The sequence below is a fragment of the Montipora capricornis genome, chromosome 9 (assembly GCF_036669925.1).
Source record: "Montipora capricornis isolate CH-2021 chromosome 9, ASM3666992v2, whole genome shotgun sequence".
Classification (NCBI taxonomy): domain Eukaryota; kingdom Metazoa; phylum Cnidaria; class Anthozoa; order Scleractinia; family Acroporidae; genus Montipora; species Montipora capricornis.
In genome coordinates this window covers 23,293,819-23,298,818 of record NC_090891.1, presented here as the reverse complement: position 1 = coordinate 23,298,818, position 5,000 = coordinate 23,293,819, and the positions used below count along the sequence as shown (strand labels likewise).

General features: G+C 36.5%; 1 protein-coding gene across 3 annotated transcripts in view; it reads left to right on the top strand.

Moving 5' to 3' along the window:
* The window catches only part of LOC138016193 (uncharacterized), a 15,706-nt gene extending 12,214 nt beyond the window's left edge, over positions 1–3,492 (top strand). For all 3 annotated transcript variants that reach the window (XR_011125754.1, XR_011125753.1, XM_068863360.1), the window contains one exon: positions 1–3,492. This exon is cut by the window's left edge and continues 745 nt beyond it. The gene's annotated coding sequence lies outside the window, so the exon portion shown is untranslated.
* The last annotated feature ends 1,508 nt before the right edge of the window (positions 3,493–5,000 follow it).

Below are 5,000 nucleotides of genomic sequence, written 5' to 3'. Positions count from 1 at the left end.
GTATACTAATTTGTTGTATTTTTCATCTGAACTGGCGGGTGGCACACCTCATACAGTCGATGTAACTTGTAAATTCGGTCTAACCATATAGTTAATTTGTCATAGTATACTAATTTGTAGTATTTTTCATCGGAACTGGCGGGTGGCGCACCTCATACAGTTCGATGTAACTTGTAAATTCGGTCTAACCATGCAGTTAATTTGTCATGGTATACTAATTTGTAGTATTTTTCATCTCAACTGCCGGGTGGCACACCTCATACAGTTCGATGTAACTTGTAAATTCGGTCTAACCATGCAGTTAATTTGTCATAGTATACTAATTTGTAGTATTTTTCGTCGGAACTGGCGGGTGGCACACCTCATACAGTTCGATGTAACTTGTAAATTCGGTCTAACCATGCAGTTAATTTGTCATAGTATACTAATTTGTTGTATTTTTAATCTGAACTGGCGGGTGGCGCACCTCATACAGTTCGATGTAACTTGTAAATTCGGTCTATTAGACTAACCATGCAGTTAATTCGTCATTGTATACTAATTTGTAGTATTTTTCATTGGGACTGGCGGGTGGCACACCTCATACAGTTCGATGTAACTTGTAAATTCGGTCTAACCATGCAGTTAATTTGTCATAGTATACTAATTTGTTGTATTTTTCATCTGAACTGGCGGGTGGCGCACCTCATACAGTTCGATGTAACTTGTAAATTCGGTCTAACCATGCAGTTAATTTGTCATAGTATACTAATTTGTAGTATTTTTCATCTGAACTGGCGGGTGGCACACCTCATACAGTTCGATGTAACTTGTAAATTCGGTCTAACCATGCAGTTAATTTGTCATAGTATACTAATTTGTAGTATTTTTCATCTCAACTGGCGGGTGGCACACCTCATACAGTTCGATGTAACTTGTAAATTCGGTCTAACCATGCAGTTTATTTGTCATAGTATACTAATTTGTAGTATTTTTCATTGGGACTGGCGGTTGGCACACCTCATACAGTTCGATGTAACTTGTAAATTCGGTCTAACCATGCAGTTAATTTGTCATAGTATACTAATTTGTTGTATTTTTCATCTGAACTGGCGGGTGGCACACCTCATACAGTCGATGTAACTTGTAAATTCGGTCTAACCATATAGTTAATTTGTCATAGTATACTAATTTGTAGTATTTTTCATCGGAACTGGCGGGTGGCGCACCTCATACAGTTCGATGTAACTTGTAAATTCGGTCTAACCATGCAGTTAATTTGTCATGGTATACTAATTTGTAGTATTTTTCATCTCAACTGCCGGGTGGCACACCTCATACAGTTCGATGTAACTTGTAAATTCGGTCTAACCATGCAGTTAATTTGTCATAGTATACTAATTTGTAGTATTTTTCGTCGGAACTGGCGGGTGGCACACCTCATACAGTTCGATGTAACTTGTAAATTCGGTCTAACCATGCAGTTAATTTGTCATAGTATACTAATTTGTTGTATTTTTAATCTGAACTGGCGGGTGGCGCACCTCATACAGTTCGATGTAACTTGTAAATTCGGTCTATTAGACTAACCATGCAGTTAATTCGTCATTGTATACTAATTTGTAGTATTTTTCATTGGGACTGGCGGGTGGCACACCTCATACAGTTCGATGTAACTTGTAAATTCGGTCTAACCATGCAGTTAATTTGTCATAGTATACTAATTTGTTGTATTTTTCATCTGAACTGGCGGGTGGCGCACCTCATACAGTTCGATGTAACTTGTAAATTCGGTCTAACCATGCAGTTAATTTGTCATAGTATACTAATTTGTAGTATTTTTCATCTGAACTGGCGGGTGGCACACCTCATACAGTTCGATGTAACTTGTAAATTCGGTCTAACCATGCAGTTAATTTGTCATAGTATACTAATTTGTAGTATTTTTCATCTCAACTGGCGGGTGGCACACCTCATACAGTTCGATGTAACTTGTAAATTCGGTCTAACCATGCAGTTTATTTGTCATAGTATACTAATTTGTAGTATTTTTCATTGGGACTGGCGGTTGGCACACCTCATACAGTTCGATGTAACTTGTAAATTCGGTCTAACCATGCAGTTAATTTGTCATAGTATACTAATTTGTTGTATTTTTCATCTGAACTGGCGGGTGGCACACCTCATACAGTTCGATGTAACTTGTAAATTCGGTCTAACCATGCAGTTAATTTGTCATAGTATACTAATTTGTAGTATTTTTCATCGGAACTGGCGGGTGGCGCACCTCATACAGTTCGATGTAAATTGTAAATTCGGTCTTACCATGCAGTTAATTTGTCATAGTATACTAATTTGATGTATTTTTCATCGGAACTGGCGGGTGGCGCACCTCATACAGTTCGATGTAACTTGTAAATTCGGTCTAACCATGCAGTTAATTTGTCATAGTATACTAATTTGTAGTATTTTTCGTCGGAACTGGCGGGTGGCACACCTCATACAGTTTGATGTAACTTGAAAAGTAGGTGTACCCATGCAGGTAATCCATGCAGTTAATTTGTTTTAGTATGCTAGTATTACCCAACTGAACTGGCAGGTGAACTGTAAACCGGAGGTAAGCTGCACCCTGACCTTACCAGCTCAAATTTACGGAAAAAAGTTTTTTGACAGAAAACAAAAGAAATCCAATGCCTAGTCTTTAGAAGTCAAGTTCATCCACTGTTCATCGAACCTTAACTCACTATTCACTAATATTGAAACGGAAAATACTTTAATGTAATGAACATCGTTTTTACCAACTTGGACATATGATTGATCTTTTTCTGGTATTTGTTGACAGGAATTTCTTAAACACAGTTTTGCCATAGATTTTTTTGCATTACAACAAGAACATGAGCGGAACGTTTGTAGCTTAGTACATGCAACTAGGCATAAAAGTGGATGCAAAGATGGAAAACTGGCCACCAGAGGCAGCCTTTTTCAGATCTTCCCGCAGATAAGCCGTGCCCATTTCTAACAACTTTATTTGTAATTGGGGTAACATAAGCCAGATTTTTATACTTATTTAATAATAATGAAATCCCTTGCATATATTTTATTCCTTATTTGATGAATTTGTATGGGTTATCAAATAGTGATGAGTGAATTTAGGGAATAATTTCACACATGCTTTGTCCAAAATCAAATAATTTCATAAACCTTAAGGCAAGAAAAATTATTTGATTTTGGACAAAACACAAGTGGAATTATTCCCAAGTTTCACGAGTATACATTGTATCATTTCATCAGCTATAAATCATGGTTGACAAATCACATTCATAGGACGTGGGTTTTTTCAAAAGTGGACACCATTCTGGCACTGTAGAAAAAGTTGCCATGGCAACTCATGTTATTAATTGAATTATTTTATTGAACGTATTGCAAGAATTTTATGGTACACTTAGATTCTATTGAAAGTAATATAAACAAATGATTATTTTTAGATTTGAAATAAAAATTTATGCATTCACAAACTCTAGAACTTGTTCTTTTTTCTACGTAAAATCGACTAACCTTTCATCCATTTCACTTTTTATTAACATTTCCTGGCTTATGTCAGATTTTAAATGCTATTATTTACAGAGATACTGTGAACATTTTGCGGAGATTTTGTGCACTAAAACACCAACATTTTAAAAACATTTCACATACTTTTCCCCTCCAGTTTTTTGAGGGTTTTTGTAGACATTTTATAGACATTTCATGCATTCTTCTCACTCACTTTTTACAGAGATAACACTGACATTTTATATGGATGGATTTACAGAGATTTTTTCTCGTGTAAATTTTACAGAGAAAGTAAAGAGATTTTACAGACATTTTGTACTTATCGCATAAAATCTCTGTAAATTTTTCCTTCAATTTACATAGATTTTATTGAGATTTTATACACATTTTATGTCATCGTAAGGACGAAAATGTGTTAAATTTTACAGACTTTTTATGGAGTTACAAAATCTCTGTAAGTGTGCAAATTTACAGAGATTGTAATTTACAAAGAAAATGTGGACATTTAACAGAGATTTTACCAACTTTTTTGAAGTCTGTAAATGGTTCAAGTTTTCCAGTGTTTTTTCCCTACAAAGATCGTTTCAGTCGTTCTCAAAGATCAAAAATAGTATACAAAGCCAGTTGTTGGGACTGTGATTCCTTCTACATCGGCAAAACAAAAAGAAGATTGCATGACAGGAAGTCCGAGCATTTCAAAGCTCTTACACAAGTCGGCCACGCCTCTGCTGTTGCAGACCATACAATTTCTACCGGTCATAACATCAAATGGGACCATTTTGAAATCCTCGCAACTGGAAAGTCCGACATGCAATGTAAAATTAAAGAAACGCTATTACTAGTAATCAGTGACTTAAAACCCTCTCTCAATGAAAACATTGGTAGTGAGAAGCTTTTTCTTTATTAATTTCTTCCGGAAGAATCGACTACCGGAAGTTACGATTTTGTTATCACACTTTTTAACTAGTCACCAGTTCCTCGCTCTAGTTTTTAAAATTCTGTGTAACAGTTTTAACCGTCACGTCTGATGATGTATGCTGCAACATACGAAACGTCAAGTATAAAATGAAAATGTTTGTTACCGCTGTTTGTTTTCTTTTCCTGTTGAAATTGAAATGGCCAAAGGACAAAAGTATTTATGAGGGACTGATATGGTTGAGTTTGCGTTTCCAACACATTAAACAGAGCCGAACTGGTTACAAAAACCCATCACTTCAGCTTAAAGCTTATCCCGCAGACCCAGGATTGTGCGTTGTCACTCAACTGAGGGAACATATTGCAAGGCCTCAGGAACTACGATGACCGGAGAGCAAGTTGCTTATAAGCTATTTACGACCTGATCGTGCCGTGTCTAAAGACACCATGGCTCGATGGATGTGTACTGTTACGATGGGTGCTGGACTGGGTGTCGCCATATTTAAGCCACACAGCACACGATCTGCTGCAACATCGAAAGCCAAGAGAGGGTATGT